This window comes from Papio anubis, chromosome 6, assembly GCF_008728515.1.
Source record: "Papio anubis isolate 15944 chromosome 6, Panubis1.0, whole genome shotgun sequence".
NCBI lineage: Eukaryota > Metazoa > Chordata > Mammalia > Primates > Cercopithecidae > Papio > Papio anubis.
In genome coordinates this window covers 126,319,070-126,336,294 of record NC_044981.1, presented here as the reverse complement: position 1 = coordinate 126,336,294, position 17,225 = coordinate 126,319,070, and the positions used below count along the sequence as shown (strand labels likewise).

Below are 17,225 nucleotides of genomic sequence, written 5' to 3'. Positions count from 1 at the left end.
CTAGGATGACTTCAACATTATATTAGGCAAGACTCAAAATCAAATGGATGTTTTGACCCCGCTTCATAGAAAGGAGCGACCAGTCTCACCTACAGTGAGAATCTCAGGAATTAGAGTGACACTCTACAAACACAACAGAATACAGGTCGAGCATCACTAATCCAAAAACCTGAAATCTGAAACCCTTCCATTTCCAAACATTTCAGATAAGGGACACTCAAGCTGTTATTGCTTATACCGCATGAAGGAAAGAAAGCATGTGAACATTACAGCCTCTACTGATAACATCAGACAAGCATCTCAACTTTGGGAAATTTGTAAACCCCAACCCTTTCCCAAAGCAATTAATAAATTTATTTTGATAATCTGTTTCTTATGTAGCCAAAGAATTATCCACCCTAGCTAAACACGAGGAAAAGGATATTTCAGAAAAGCACATGTTCATATATCTTGTGGGAACTGGGGGGAATCACCTACTAAGCTCTTTCATTTACCACTAAAAGCAGCTCCTCAATGCACATCACAAATGCTTTCTGAAACATTGTGCTGACAGGAATAAACATTACATACTTTAAATTCAACCAAAAAGGCTTTTATCTAAAAAATAAGTAAATAAATAAAACAAAAACCTTCCTTCAGCCAGATGGCAACACTAAAAATAGAATAGAAAATGATGTATTTTCCCCTTGCATTAATATAAATCAGATTAAAAGGCAAGTCTTTTCATCTCCGCTGGTGACTTACCACCAGTCACAATGCTAGCTACTCTACAAGCATTATCCCTGCCCCACAACATGAATAATGTTTACGACTAAGCAAAGCACAGGGCAAAGTACACAAAAGGAGGGCAAAGTCTAACCATATTAAAGTTTTCCAGTCACATGGAGAAATGGTAAATCAGAAATTGTAGCTACCCATCTATATTTTAACAGCTGGAAACGGAGCTTATCAAATTAGACCCAGTTCAATTAAAATCAATGTGTAATTAGAAGAAACTATTTAAATAATGTGGAAAAGAAAAATAATTAGAACTCAACTTTATTACACTTTGCTTAATTAAAATAACGAACTGAAAAGAGGGTGTTTTTACTTTAATAGGATAAATGATTTACTTTAAGAAAAACTAAAATGGCTAATGCCAGTATTTTACAAAATGATTACTATTGGCCATAAAATAGAAAAGCTTTCATACTTACAAAGTACAGTTATCTAAGCAGAAAATGTACAATACTTAAAAATAGTTCTAAACAGGGGACTCAGTTTTAAATATCAGTTTTGTAAATAAATTTGCATGTAATTTTAATCCTATTAGTCAACTGAGTTCAATCAGTGAAATAAATACACATATACACTGCTGTCAAATATCAAAAGTTAATCATTTCTCCTCTGTAGAAAATATTAAAATATTTTACATTTCTTATGTAAACTTTGTAAAATTTAATAGGAATGATATGGTAGGTTCTGAACGCTTATTCCAACTCATTTCACGTAACCACTGAATATTTAACTGAAAGCTTGTCTAAAATTATGGGCCAGCTCATTCTCCCCATGCTGTCCTGTGCTACAGTCATTTCTGTATCTGTGACTGTGTTCTTTTTTCCCTCACTAGAACACCAGCCTCACCATCTTTGCAACTATTTACATCTAATCTCTTTTTCTTTCTTAGAGCAGTTTTAGGCTTACAGCACAATTGAGCAGAAAGTACAGAGTTTCATATGCTGTTGCAGCCCCGCCCCCATGCCTATCCCACCATCAACATCCCACACCAGAGTGGTCCATTGGTTACCATTGATGAGCTGACACCAACACGCCATCATCACCCAAGGTCCATAGTTTACATGAGGGGCCACTCGTGGCGATGCACTTTCTACTGGTTTTCATAAGTGTATAATGACGTGTATACACCATGTAGTAACATGTAGAATTCAATCCATTTCCAGTCCAACTCAATCCATCATAGTCCAACTCAAGTCCCTTTCCCGTGAATCTTTTAAGCTATTCCTACCACCATCACATTTCTTTCTCTGACTTATACTGCACTCCCATGCAATCTGTCCCACGGTATTTAGCATTTGATTTCATTCTATCTTGTATCATTTTCAGAATGTATGCTTCCAAAATTTCTAAAAACTGAGTCCCATGAGAGGCAAAACAAAAAATGTGCTCTACAGTAAAATAAAACAAAACCAAAACACAATGAGGAATACTTGATGTAACATTTCTCTCTTGGAAATGCATACTGCAAGTTTGCATAGGGAAGGGGCTATATCATTCCATTCCATGCTGGTTACCCAATAAATATCAACTCTTTGATGCTTTACTTATTTATTTATTTATTTTTTGAGACGGAGTCTTGCTACGTTACCCAGGCTGGAGTGCAGTGGTGTGATCTTGATTTACTGTAGCCTCTGCCTCCTGAGTTCAAGCGATTCTCCCACCTCAGCCTCCTGAGTAGCTGGGACTACAGGCACGTGCCACCATGCCTGACTACTTTTTGAATTTTTAGTAGAGACGGGGTTTCACCATGTTGGTCAGTCAGGCTGGTCTTGAACTCCTAACCCCAAGTGATCCTTGACCTCAGACTCCCAAAGTGATGGAATTACAGGCATGAGCCACTATGCCCCGCCTTGATGGTTCTTTTCTAACAGAACCCTGATTGGCCACTGGACACAGATCTGGCCAAAACATTGAAGACTGAAGTTGTTAGGTGTCGTTTGTGGGAATGATCCTTAAGGCACAGCAGACTCTGGTGTGTGAACTGTTTGCTCTTCACCCCTCCTTTTCTTCCTGCTTTGAATGCCGATATGATGCTTAAGGCAGAGCATCTATCTGGAAACCATGAGGCTATCAGGAGGGAAAGGCCAAGGGAACAGAGACTCAGGCCCTGACATCTTTAAGTTGCTGGTCTAGTACCAGCAACTCTTCACTTCTATGTTCCCAATAGGTTAGAGAAAACAAAATCCCCCATTTGTTAACATCATTAAGAAATTCTGTAATCATAAATTAAAAAAAAAAAAAATCCCCAAACTGATACAGAGATCCTTCTGGCTACAGAATAAAGTCCACGCATCTTAGCCTTCCAAATGTCTTATTTCTTATTCAGTAACTCTTTTATTTGGCCCATCATGAATCCTACATAGTCTAATCCGTTCCAAAAGTCAGAAAGCCAAGCAGTCCTGGTTCATTATATTAAAGCAGAGCAGCTTTAGATTTGAAAATAGTGGGAGGAGCAATATCAGGAGAAAAAAGGAGTGAAACATACCACATCAAGTTTTAATAACATTTGTAATAGAAATCAGTTCCATAGGAATTCAAACACCTTAGAAGCCAGTGGAATCCTAAAAAGAATGTGAAGGGTTCCCCGATGAAACGCGCTAACCTCAAATAGCTCCTGACAATTCCTGAGCCACAATTCTTCTCAAATACTTAGTATTCTAAGGTCCTATATGAAGTGCAACTCACAGGTTGGTTACACACGGGTTAAGTTCCCTTCTCTATCAACTCTTCTACAAAGAAACCTTTAATACACGATAGGTATCAAAGGCACATTTGCTTATAAAAAGAAAGTAAATTTATCTATTGATTTAGCCTAATTTTACTTTTATTTGTTAGCTTTTCTATACTACAGAAAGAACATGAAAATAACATCTAAAAGGCCCATAATTCTATGACCCAGATAGCCTACTTATTCTTTTTATCTTAGAAAGGAAGTGTTCTTTATTTATTTAACAGATAGGGTCTCACTATATTGCTCAGCCTGGTCTCAAACTTCTGGCCTCAAGTAATCCTCCCACCTCAGCCTCCTCAGTGGCTAGGATTATAAGTGTGAACCACTGTGCCTGGCTTTAAGAAAGAAATGTCTATTATATAATTAGGAAATTCAAAAAAGTACAAAAAGCTATAAAGTGAAAGGCAAAAGCCTTTTCCCTCTTCCTTTCTGAAAAAAAAAATTCTATGTATAAATATATATATTTGCTTTCCATTTATTCAGAACAATTTACTCTTCTGCCCCTTTCTTTTCTCATTTAGTAACCTATTTTAGCCTGCTTTTCAAGTTCTTCCTTTAATTGCAACTAATTTCATCATTTTCAATATGTGGCTATAGGAATTAGATATTCTAGATTCATCTTCTCATAAGTGTTCTATTAAATCTTCACTGATGTGTGAGACCACAGTCCTGATTGAGTATTATTTACCTTCTTCTGTCAGCATCTACACCTGATCCCTTGCTCCCAGAGTTGGTAACTTAATCTCTTGCACTCTCTGCTTCTGCCAGTCTGAACTCAACTGGAAAAGGCAGCCACTTCCAAGGAAATAACCACAAGGAAAATTCCAAGGAGGCTTTGCTTTCCTGGTACACAGCGTAACAGTGAACAAAAGTAGGAATGAAACCTTCAAGAAGTCACACTATTTGGATTGAATCAGAGGCTTAAAAGCAAGGTTTGTTCCATATAGATACATTTACCATTTCTACCCCTCTTAGTTTTGCAAGCCTAACCTGCATGGGTTCCAGGCTCTGGCTTCTGCCAACTCTGATGGGAGAGCATCGTGGGCTGCTGAAATTGAATTCCTTCTCTAGCACCTTCTCTGGATAGGCAATAAAGTAGTGGAGCGAAAGGGTGGAAGAACACTTCCTGGCCAACTCCATGCCCACTTCAGAGCCAGAATCAGGAAGCTATTGTGCCAGAGCTGAAAGCTGAAGCTGCTCCTTCTCTGATACAAGAGGCAATGAAAAACTGGAAAAGGCAGCTGATGATGTCTGCAAGGACAGATGACACTGACTCCCACCTTGTGAAATCTGCACAGACGCTACATGAGAACTCATCAACCGGCCAGGCACAGTGGCTCACACCTGTAACCACAGCACTTTGGGGTGCCAAGGCAGGCGGATTGCTTCAGCTCAGGAGTTCAAGACTAGCCTGGCCAACATGGTGAAACCCCGTCTCTACTAAAAAATACAAACATTAGCCGGGCGTGGTGGCGGGCACCTGTAATCCCAGCTACTCGAGAGGCGGAGGCAGGGGAACCGCTTGAACCCAGGAGGCGGAGGTTGCAGTGAGACGAGATCGCACCACTGCACTCCAGCCTGGACAACAGAGTGAGTCTCCATCTCAAAAAAAAAAAAAAAAAAAAAGAACTCAAACTTCTAGTGACTTTCTCAGGTAACTTGTGGTCTGAAAATAAATTGAATCTATTAAGTAATTAAGGCTATCATCCTGGAGAACAAAGAAATAGGGCCAAGCAAGGGCTTTGGTATGCTTAGCGTAGCAAGCAGAGACTCAATATCAGGCCAGGAAAAAGGGATTTAAATCACAAAGCATTCCTCTGGCCTCATGTGGGAAAGAAAATGGAGATTTAAAACATGTTCCTTTTATTTTTTTAAATCATCTTTCTACTAGACGAGGAATTTTTTTTGAGCTGTTCAATCTCTAATTTGCCACATCAATACGTCCCCAAATAAGAGATCTCAAATTCTGGAACCTATTGAATATCTAAATGTAGTAACAAAACAAAAACAAAACAAACCAATGGAAAGGATCCCAATCTGAAAAACACCAAAACAAAAGAATGGTTTTACAAGCTCTGCCAACTCTCAAAGGCACAAAGTGTGCTATGTGGCAGGCGCCACAACCTGGCAAACAGTAGCAGGTTGGAAGGAAAGGCTGACTGAGCAGCCGGTTGGAAGGAAAGGCTGACTGAGCAGCCCTTCAAGGAGCACTCATGGCTGCAGAGTCCACAGACTGCAATTTACACGCTTGCTGTCCAGTAAGTACTTTCATTTAAAGAATGCCACATCCATTTCAAACAAGAGAATCCGATTACAAATTCTAAATCTGCCTAAGCTACAGGCCCTTTGGGGGTCATGAAGAGCTCAGCTAACACTAAGCTGACGAATGGGCTCTTTTCTTCTAAATACTTTTAGAATGCATTTTATGTGACCATTTTGTACTTCACAACATCCACTTGGGGGTTGGTGCCTACAACAGTAGGAGAAGCCAGAAGGAGGTTGAGAGAGATTGAATGGGTAAACCATATGCATACCTTCTAGAAGAAGGAGAAAAGAAGCCAACCATTACTAAGTGGAGGTTGGGAGGAACCAGCTACTCTCCTTGCGTCCCAGGGGACAAAGGGCTGTCACAGACCTGACCTATCTCCCCACTCTCTTCTTTATCCAAACACCTGCTCCTAGATAACCAGTCCTGTTTTCAGAATCGTAGGGGAATCATTATCAGAAAGGAAGATGTCTAAAGAACTGTCTGAGCTTTCTAACCAAATGTGAACAGATCTCATTTCAGTCTTTGAGTGCCCCCTCAAACAGCCACTTTTCCTAGATGCATTAGGAGTATTCTAAGGAAGTGACATGGCAATATGTTTTCTTTTTAGTTTACAAATGCTGCATATGCCCTCAACTTCATGACACTTTTTCTGTTATCTTATGTCCTTTATTTTACAGAAGTGGAAAACCTTAGAAAAATTTCAAAAGGCCGTGTGCTTTCTGTAAATAGTAAGTTAGGGAGGGAGAGGTTTTGATACTGAGTTTGGTTTCCAAGTAGATGAAAGAAGGAGAAAAATTATAGTTGGGTGAGGGCAGGGTAGGAAGAAGAATTTGAGGAAGTGAGAAAACCTGCTTTACAAATAGTAGAATCTGAGCAATTTGAAGGTACATCATTGTATGATTAAAGTAGAATAGATGTTTAATACAAATTGAGTGAATAACTATATACACATTTTTTATAGGGATTTTATAATAACATTACTATCTAACAGGTTAAATAGGCTTTTGTGGGTTATCAGTTACAAATGCAATATTTTTATAATGTGCAAATGTGTGCCAGCTTTCAAACAGCTAATTCATATATGAACTTCTGGAACATAACCCATTTATTACTAAGAATTATTATTTTAAAAAACAAATACTATAAAAGTATGGCAAATAGGCATAAGGAAAGGGTCATAGGTAATCATATTTTAGAGCTAGTTGGGAAAGGAATTCATTTAATATGTGTGGTTAACCATTTAATTTTTAAAATGTCTTAGAAATAATCACACCTGTGTTCCTCAATTAATACTTTCGGATAAACTATTCAATTTTCCTTAGGCAAGATTTTCTGGCAGGCAAAACTTGACTTTGTAACAAATATTTGTCAGCAAAAATAAGGTAACTACTTATGCCTGAAAAAAATTCCATTTTAAAAATATTTCTAAAATATGATTTTTTTTTTTTTTTAAAGACAGGGTCTCCCTCTGTTACCCAGGCTGGAGTGCAGTGATGTGATCATAAGCTCACTGCAGCCTCGAACTCCTGGACTCAAGCGATCCTCCTCCCTCAGCCTCCCAAGTAGCTGGGACTACAGGCGCATGCCACAACATCAAATTGATATTTTTATTTTTTGTAGAGATAGAGTCTGGCTTTGTTGCCCAGTCTGGTCTTGAACTCTTGGCTTCAAGCCATCCACCCACCTTGGCCTCCCAAAGCACTAGGATTACAGGTGTGAGCTACCACATCCATCCTAAAAGATGACTTCTTAAAAATCATCTGAAATCACTATGGACAAGCATTTATTAAACCTCAAAGCCATCCCTGAAGAACAGGAGATAAGATTCAAAGAATAGCTAATACCAGTCTTATTACTGAGAGTTGTATTTCACACAAGGAAAATTTACCTTCTCTTTCTATAGCTCACCAAATTGATTTTAGAAGATTTTGATCATAAGAAAAGTCACACTAAAGTAATACATGAACACTGGCCTGCAGAGTGGTCAAATTAAAAGTGTGACCACATTAAAAGTGATACAAATGTGAAAGTTGCTAGCAGTCTGAGTTCCAAGATAGCATCTGTGCAGAGTCCACAAAGCAGGAGTCAGTGCTGTCTGCCCCTGCGGACATCATCAGCCACCTTCACCAGTTTTGCATTGCCTCTTCTATCAGAGGAAGGAGCAGCTTCAGCTTTCTGCCCTTCTCAGCACTCCCTGGTATCACAGCCCCCTGACCCTGGCTTTGAAGCAGGCATGAAGGTGGCCAGGAAGCGTTCTTCCACCCTTTAGCGTCACTCCTTTATTTCATATCCAGTGAAGGTGCTAGAGAAGCAATTCTATCTCAGACAGCCCAGAATGCTCTTCCATCAGAGTTGGCAGAAGCCCCAGCAGGAACCAATGCAGGTTTCCTACCTCCATCCCCAAGCCCTTGGCCCACTTCAAAGAGATGCCTAGAAGCCAAACAGATTTGTTGCTATGAATTTCGTTAGCTGACTTATCACTGTGTTGCATAATTCTTTCCCCAGGGTACAGCTAACACCATTTCCATCAGCAGCTCCCCAAAGCTCCCTGCTACTTACAATAATCAATACAGGCACCAGCTATGCTGGGGTTATAAAAATACCAATATTGATCTGATTTATATCAATCTGAGGTCACTTAGCTAAGATTACATATAAGAATGACAGTTTCATCTAAATTTTTAGGGATACAGACAGAATTCACAGCCATTTCATAGGCACCTACAATGAAACATCAGTTGACAATACATTTTAGTTTCTATTAATCTGGAAATTATTGTAAACCAGCTTTAAAAGTTTGCCAATCCTTATTTCACTAGGAAAAAAAATTAAAATCTTCACCCATTTTACAAAACTCGACTTTACCGAAAAGTTTAGGCTGATTTTAAAAGCTAGAAAAACTATCCTAATACTACTCAATGTTCGAAATGTTGGTTATAAATCTTTATAATTGGTTTTAGATTATTGTAAACCTTTATGATTACCTAAATTCATGCTTCATATTCTAATTAGTAGTGTCCATGTATGTGCTACTTCCAAATACTCATTCAACATTGGCTAGAAAGGTCTACGAAGAATCTACACTCTCTGTTATAGTATCAGATTAACTCCCTAAGAAAAGTTGTCAGAGTAAAAGAAATAACTCCACAATACCAAAACGCCACTGAAAACCCTCAACTGATAACTATAAAATAGGAGAAGCACAGACAGCTCCAGCTTTCAAAGGAAAATAAGACAGAACTACTGTAGAGAAAAAACATAGTAACAGTAACAGCACCAGCAGCAGCAACTGTGAGAACCATTTATCATATTAGGCATTGTGCTAGATGCTTTACATAATCACATCTAATTCCTACAGACACCTTGCAAGGCAGGCAATTAGCATCCACATGTAACACTGAAAACACAGAGGCAGAAATTGGAAGTGGTCAGAAAGGGTCTGAATCTAGCCTGGTTTGACTCCAGAATTTGCTTGGTTTTCATTCATCATGCTCATTCCTGAGAAAGGGATTAGACAAACTCACTTGCTGGGCTATCTGGAGAAGAACTGAGATGGGGTTCAGGAGCCTGAGTGTAGGTGCATTTTTTTTCTCTCACTTGTTTTTTTCTGATGAGAGAAAGTAATAAGAGGCCTTGTGCCCATGATGACCTGTCCTGACCCTAGGAGAACTTCCCTCACTGCTTTGTAAAAGTTCAGCCATGCGTGGGCAAGCATGCATACAGTCACAGTGAGTTTTACTATTTCATAATATCTCATAATATTGATGAATACACAATACAGTCACAGTTAGTTATAAAGAAAAACTGACAGGTCTCCAAGACTGCAGAATTTCTAGAATCAAGACCTTCGGGAAAATGATACAAAATCCTCTTGCGACGAAAACTGTGTTTTTCTTCTTTCTTCTCACCTCCCTTGCCCCCAACCCCCAGTTTAATTAAAAGGTATAAAGTGAAGAGAGAACAATAAACAATTATCATGGTAATTTGATAGTAGATACAAATGTGTCAACCACTTTCTCTGCCAAAATTCAGGCTACAGAATACAGGTGTTCAGAAAGTACAATGTGCAACTGTTTTAAATCATATTAATTTGTGTTTCATTGAAGTGAGAGCTTCATTTTATGTTCAACTGCACTATTGATAGGTTAATATCTGCTATAGTTTGAATGTATGTATCCGCCAAAATTAGTATGTTGGAAGCTATGATCCAATGTGATAGTGCTAAGAGGTGGGGCCTTCAGGTGATTAAGTCATGAGGCTGGGAGTAGTACCCTTATAAAAAGGGTTCAAGGGTACTAGCTAGGCCCCTTTTTTTGCCCATCTTTTCTGCACATGAGGACACAGCATGAGGTCCTCTTGTCCTTTTTGCCCCTTTTACTATATGAGGATGCAGTAAGAAGGCCCTCACCAGACACTGAAGGCCAGCACTTTGATCTTGAACTTCTCAGACCCCAGAACTCAAGAAAAGAAAGTTATGTTATTTATATTATCTAGTCTCAGTTTTTGTTATTAGCAGCATAAACGGTCTAAGACAATACCTAAAACTGTGTGCATGATGTATAAAATCTCTAGGATGCACTTAGGTGAATAAAGCCCCACTGCACCTATATTCTAGGAATTAGTCAGATGAGTCAGCTCTACCACCCTTCCCCCTTTTTTCATCTTACAAACTGAAATGCAGTCACTTTCTGACCCCTCTACATTTTGCTTCACTTTATTCACTGGGCTGTCATAAAGAGTTTGAGATCTTCTAGTTCAGAATTAAGCCAGTATTACGTTAATAATTAAGCAAACATCGGGAACTCCTTTTTTTTCCTTTAAGACTAAAGGCCTGGAAGAAAGGAAATCTTGGTGAGACAGCAATAAAACTGCAGTGAAAAGAGGGTGAGAAGCTGAAGTACAGACTTACACAGGGAGTGGCTGGCTCAGGGGCCTACTTCATGCCTGGTCTTGCTCCTTCTCTGAAGGGTAGTCTTAGGCTGATGGCTAGTTTAATAGTGCTGGGTTCCATTTGAACTCAATTTATTACAATGAGCTGCTGGCCAAATTGGGCAGGTTAGCTTGGTTGGCTACAGCAGGAGCTTGAAGGTCAAAGCACCATCCCTGTGCTGCTGGGTGAGTTCACCCACAACAGAATTCTGTAGCATGTCACAGAAAAGTACAATGACAAAGTGGTGGGAGGTGTGAGCCAGGTGACTACGAATATAATCACTCAGCACAATATATAATGAGCAGGCACTATTCCAGACATTAATAATACAAAGATAATCATACTGAGGCTAAAGTCTTCAAAGGCAGACACACATAGAAATACATAATTAAAACATAATGTAGTAAGTACCATGATAGAGATCTCTATGGGAACACAGAGACAGGTAAGGGAGGCTTCCTGGAATAGGGGACGTCAGAGCTGGTCCTAAAGAGTGAGTAGGTATGTGGGTGGGGGCACTCCTTGCCAAGGAGAGGGCATCATAAACAAAAGCAGAATTTCTGCCATCAGTCATAGGGAAAAAGAACAGGATATGCATCAGCTTTTTATAAACCCAACAAGAAAACCTGTTAACTTCTTTTGTAAATGAAAAATTGCATCTTTACTCACTTAAAAATGCTTTTTGTTAAAATAAGATTTTTTTCTCACTTGTTGCAAGGAGGAAACTATACATTTTGTATATTATATGTTTACTGTTTTGTAATTTTAGAAGATTAAAATAAAACTTTAATAAGAATTAAGATCTAAGAATTATGACAATGAGCAGAGGATGGAGGTCCAAGGACACAATACTCTCAAATGCCGGAGAGCCCAGTATTAGGATGAAATTATTGTATCTTAAAAATAAAATATTTAAGGTCTTAAAAAAAAAACAAACCTCCCCTAACTTCCTCTCTCCGCAATCTCTTGGTAATCTCTATCCTATTCTCTACTTAGGAGTTCAACTTTTTTACACTCCACATAACAACGAGATCATGCGGCACCTCTCTGTGCCTGGTGTATTTCATTTAATATAATGTCCTCCAGGTTCATCCACGTTGTCCTAAATGACAGGATTTTCTTATTTTTTAAATTGAATACCATTCCACTGGGTATATATATGACATTTTCTTTATCCATTCATCCGTCGATGAATACCGGTTGATTCTATATCTTGGCTGTCGTGAATAGCGCTATAATAAACATGGGAGTTGAGAGATCTCTTCCACATGCTGATTTCATTTCTGGCAGATATATACCCAGCAGCATAAAATAAGCTTAAAGTCTGAGAGATAATTTTGCTTTTGAATTAAGAGGCAGTATATTTTAATATTTTATCATTTTTCCCTAATATATACCATCCAAACCACTTATATGCAACTCCATTTACCTATGGTACTGTGTTTACATTGCAAAAAAACAAATTCAGGAAATCATAGAGCAGAAAATGTTCATGAAATCAAATAATTAGAGCTACAGTTCAGTACTTCTCATAAAATGAATGGTGTTTTAGTAACTGTTTCCTTAGTACGTCTAATGATTTTATCTTCTCGTTCATTTTTCCATTAAATTTTGCTATTTCAGCATATAGATAGCTATTCTTCCTTCCCCTTTTTTGATCACGTATACCTTTGCAAATCTCAGGAAAGCTATTCGCCCCTTAAGCTGAAGACCAGGGCGTGAAACTTCAGAGTTTCATGGTCCCCAGAGATGGTCAAGAACCCCTCTCCCCTGGCACCCGATGACAGAAGATGCTTTGAGTGGTTACGAATTCCAAACTACAGGTCAGGGTGTGGTGGCTCCAACCTGTAATCCCAGCACTTTGGAAGGCTGAGGCGGGAGGATTTCTGGAACCCAGGAATTTTAGATCAGCCTGGATAACATAGGGAGACCCTGTCTTTACAAAAAATAAAATTAGCTGGGCATGGTGGTACATGACTGTTGTCTCAGTTACTTGGGGGGCTGAGGTGGGAAGATCGCTTGAGCCTAGGAGGTGGAGGCTACAAGTGAGCTGGGATGGTGCCACTGCACTCCAGCCTGGGTGACAGAGCAAGACCCTGTCTCAAAACAACAACAACAATAACAAATTTCAAACAACAAAGTAAATCTTCCCAATTTCCTCCATGAAGTTTTGGATCAAACATAAAACCTTTAAAAAGTGGTACTTAAGGCTGGGCATGGTGACTCATGCTTGGAATCTCAGCACTTTGGAAGGACGAGGCAGGTGGATCACTTTAGGTCAGAAGTTTAAGACCAGCCTGGCCAACATGGTGAAACCCCATCACTACTAAAAACACAAAAAATTAGCCGGATGTGGTGGTACATGCCTACAACCCCAGCTACTGGGGAGGCTGACAGGAGAATCGCTTGAACCCAGGAGGCAGACGTTGCAGTGAGCTGAGATCGCACCACTGCAATCACTCCAGTTTGGGTGACACAGTAAGACTCTGTCTCAAAAATAAACTAAAATAAAATAAAAAATAAAAAGTCATACTTAAAATAGTTCTTATAAAACAAGGTTTCAAAGCCCTTCTGTTTAAAACAGTGGTTCTTGAGGGTTTGTATGAAAATCACCTGTGGGCTTTTTACACCGTGCTGTCCAGGTCCCTCGCAGACCTGCTGAGCTGCAATTCTGAGGCATTAGGCTCAGCTGTGTATTTTTAAATGGCTCCCTAAAGGATTTTGATGTACGTCTCTGGTTTAGAACCACCAACTCACAGAATTTAACCTAGAATCATCTCCCACGGGCTAAAGTGATTGTTCACATTTTTCATTGCTTGGCAAAACATGAAAGTTCTTTCTGGGTTTCCTGAACTAATGGTTTAAGAGATGTTGATGGGCTTCAGCTGTCCCCTAGACCAGCTGCCTTCAAACTGGGATCCGTAGGCTCCCAAGGGTATCCAAGGGCTTTCCACAAAAGGATTTTAACAGTTTTTGTGCTTTGGACTCCTCTGGCACCTGGCAAAGTCAGGCTGAATCTCTTCTTAGCATAATATTTTTAAATGCATAAATCAAAACAGCATTAGCAAGAAAATATAACCATACTAAAGATAAGTATATTTAAAAATGGTTATACTTAAATATAGTTAAAAATTTAATGCATATTTTTATACATTTAAATATGTATACTCGAGAAATATATGTGCTCCTTTATTAACCCAGTAAATAGTCAAATCTAGGGGCATGTCTAATAACTGTCATGATTTCAAAGTATCAGTTCAAACCACCTTTTGAGATATCTGAAACAACTGTAATGTGATAAGAAAACACCTGACTTCTGTTGATGCTCATACTACTTTAGGTTTGTTGCTTACATTTGTAATCAAAGAAAATGCTCCGTTTCTAGGTGAGGTTAGTGGAAAAAAAGATGAAATTATTTTCCTCATCCAAATTTACAAACGCTTGGAGTTAAAAACCTTACTTTAAGGGAATATGTGTATATGGAGGGTTATAAAGCAATCAGTTTCCAGATTCTTTCTTAAAACCTTTCATACCTCGTTTCTCATATACATTCCCCTTCTACTTTTTTTTTTTTTGAGATGGAGTCTTGCTCTGTCACTCAGGCTGGAGTGCAGTGGTGCAATCTTGGCTCACTGCAACCTCCACTCCTGGGTTCAAGCGATTCTTCTGCCTCAGCCTCCTAAGTAGCTGGGACTACAAGTGCACACCACCAGACTTAGCTAATTTTTGTATTTTTGGTGGCGGGGGAGGGGGGCTTCCCCATGTTGGCCAGGCTGGTTTAGAACTCCTGACCTCAAGTGATGTGCCCGCCTTGGCCTCCCAAAGTGCTGAGATTACAGGCATGAGCTGCCGCGCCTGGCCCTCTTCTGCTTTCATGAGGCACGCTTCTTATGCATCCTGAACATTAGGTGGTTTATTGTCAAGGGTGCTAAAACCTCTGAAGTGTCACTAAAGAAATGAGAGAATGCACTGCTCCTGTAAAAGCTCCCCTTGAGAGCAAAACAAGAAATACTGTGGGAGCAGGGCCTTGCTTCATGCAAGTGAAAAGGTTTCTGTCTCGTTTGTATTGACGCATCACTGTCACAGGGCACAAATTAATACAGAAAGTCTGCGCCTTACGATGTTTCGACTTACAATAGTATTAGACTTTATTCCATGTTATACCATGTCAACATTTCCTCACTTTTTAAGTCCATTGTGTATTTAAAAAATTTAATTTCTAAGGTATGTAAAAACAAAAATGTTTGAAGCCTAACCAATATTTCACAAAGCCCATAAGAAATTAACTTTGGAGCCATGGAGGTCTAAGAGCCGCCTTCATCAGAAACACCTTGGGTATTTACTTAAAAAGCAGATTCCTATGCCCCAACTCAGATGTATGAAATTTGAATCTCTAGGGTTGGGTCTGGGAATTTGCACTTTGAAACAAGCATTATACTTGAATCTGATGTACACCAAAGTTGAGAACCACCGCACTATGCTACTTCACTGCTTTGCTGTTAAGTCTTCTGGACACTATTGTTTCAACCATTTTCTGGAGCTATATTTATCTTTCAATCTATGGAGAGGCATTTGTTATAAGCTAAATTATACAAACTCAACACAAGGCATTGATGCTTCTTCAGAATTTGATGGGAACTGACCATAGACAATATCAATAGGAACCATCTCTTTGTGCATCACTTAATAATTTTCAGTGGTACAGAATAGTGATGTTTTCCTTAACCTGTTCCTTATAATTTGATACAATTTTTGGATAAGCTGTAAACAAGCCCACAATAGAACAGGGAGGCAAATATTCCCTTTTAAAAAAATATGGCCCTACCATATGAACTAATAATTTAAACTATGGCTCTGCTATGTAATTATTATCAGAAAGAAGTGTTAAAGTTCAAAGCATTTGGTATTCCATGGGTGCTTTAAGCTTTTTAAAAAATGTCCTAGGCTAAAATTACATTAATCATGCTACTTGAAACTCCAATTTTGGACCTTTCATGAATAAAACTTCAGCAAATGTCTCAGTTTAAAATTATTCTTAAAGAGGTTTGACCCTGCTACTCTCTACTCTGTAGAGGTGAGATGTGCAGACTAACTGCTCAAGCCGACATCTTTGTTAGGTCTCTCCATTTTCATATAATGAAAAGAGTTCAACTGTGGGTTAAAGCATGTGATTCCACTGTTGACAATGAAGGAGTTAAGGACGATCCACCCCACACTATGCCAATTTGGCATATTTATTATTTCAAGCTGAAAGTACTTGAGAAACTAGTTGCAAAAAGGCCTTTCTGATCTGTCCTTTCTTACAGATGGTAGGCCATAAAAATTCCTTTGAGGATGCCTTCCCTCCAGTAGGGAGAGAAAATGACCCTTATCACCAGAGATTGGAAATTGCTGCTGCAATGAACCTGTACAGATAAACTTACTGAAGAAACCCTTATCTTCCACTAGCTTTGCACACCCCCACCATAGATCTCCTAGTGACCTCTAGAATTTACTGTCCCTAGCCCAGATCCCCTTGTCCTGTCATTTCTTCACAAATTTATTATTCCTTGTCCAAAAAGTACAAAAGCTATCTGCATTGGCCATTTATTTGCATTCTTACTCTCTTGTACTCCCTATGTATGTGTAAAAATTTATAAAACCTGCATCCTTTTCTCCTGTTAATCTGTCTTGTGTTAATTTGATTCCTAGAACCAGCCAAAGATCCCACTTAAGAACCAACATAGGTAGAGGTGACTTTTAGCCTCTTACAACCACCTATTAGTTTTCTATGAACTTGCAAAGAGTGAGAGATCTTGAACTTGTTGTCACTCAATAGCCAGCAAAAGCTCAGTTCCAAGAAGCCATATTCCTGGAAGACATACAGGAGACACACTCATCTATATTTTCCAAAATCTATCCCTGTATTAAGTCATACTAACAGCTGCATAATGAATAACATTGTCTATGTAAAATCTGTATAAAGATATAACAAAAACTGAGTTTCTCCTGTACTCTCACAACACAATCAACACACAACACTCACTGTGACCTCTAGTTGCCAAAATGTGTGGGGATTTTTCCCTACCAGCAATGAATTCTGCAGCAGACACCAGCTGGGTATCTTCTAATTCAATTCAATTCTGATACTACCTGCTATAAATTGGGGTTCCCACAATCCCTCCTCATCGTTCGGTTAATTTGCTAGTGCAGCTCACAGAACTCAGGGAAACACATTTACTGATTCATTATAAAGCACATTACAAAGGATACTGATGATCATCAGAGGTGGATAGGGCACAGCATGGGAGAAGAGCACCATCAGAGGTGGCTAGGGCACAGCATGGGAGAACGGACATACCACCATTCAGGAATTTCCACATGTTCAACTTTCTGGAAGCTCCCCAACCCAGTCCTTCTGAGCTTTTATGGAAGCCTCATTGCTAAGGCATCATTCATTAAATCATTGGCCATTGGTGATAACCTTCATCCCCTCTCTCCTCCCCAGAAGTTGGGAAGGTGGGGATGGGGGTGGGGCT

At 39.2% G+C, this 17,225-nt stretch overlaps 1 protein-coding gene across 16 annotated transcripts in view; it reads right to left on the bottom strand.

The window, feature by feature from the left end:
- The window catches only part of MAP7 (microtubule associated protein 7), a 212,321-nt gene that overhangs the window by 87,729 nt on the left and 107,367 nt on the right, over nt 1-17,225 (bottom strand). The gene's annotated exons all lie outside the window — the stretch shown is intronic.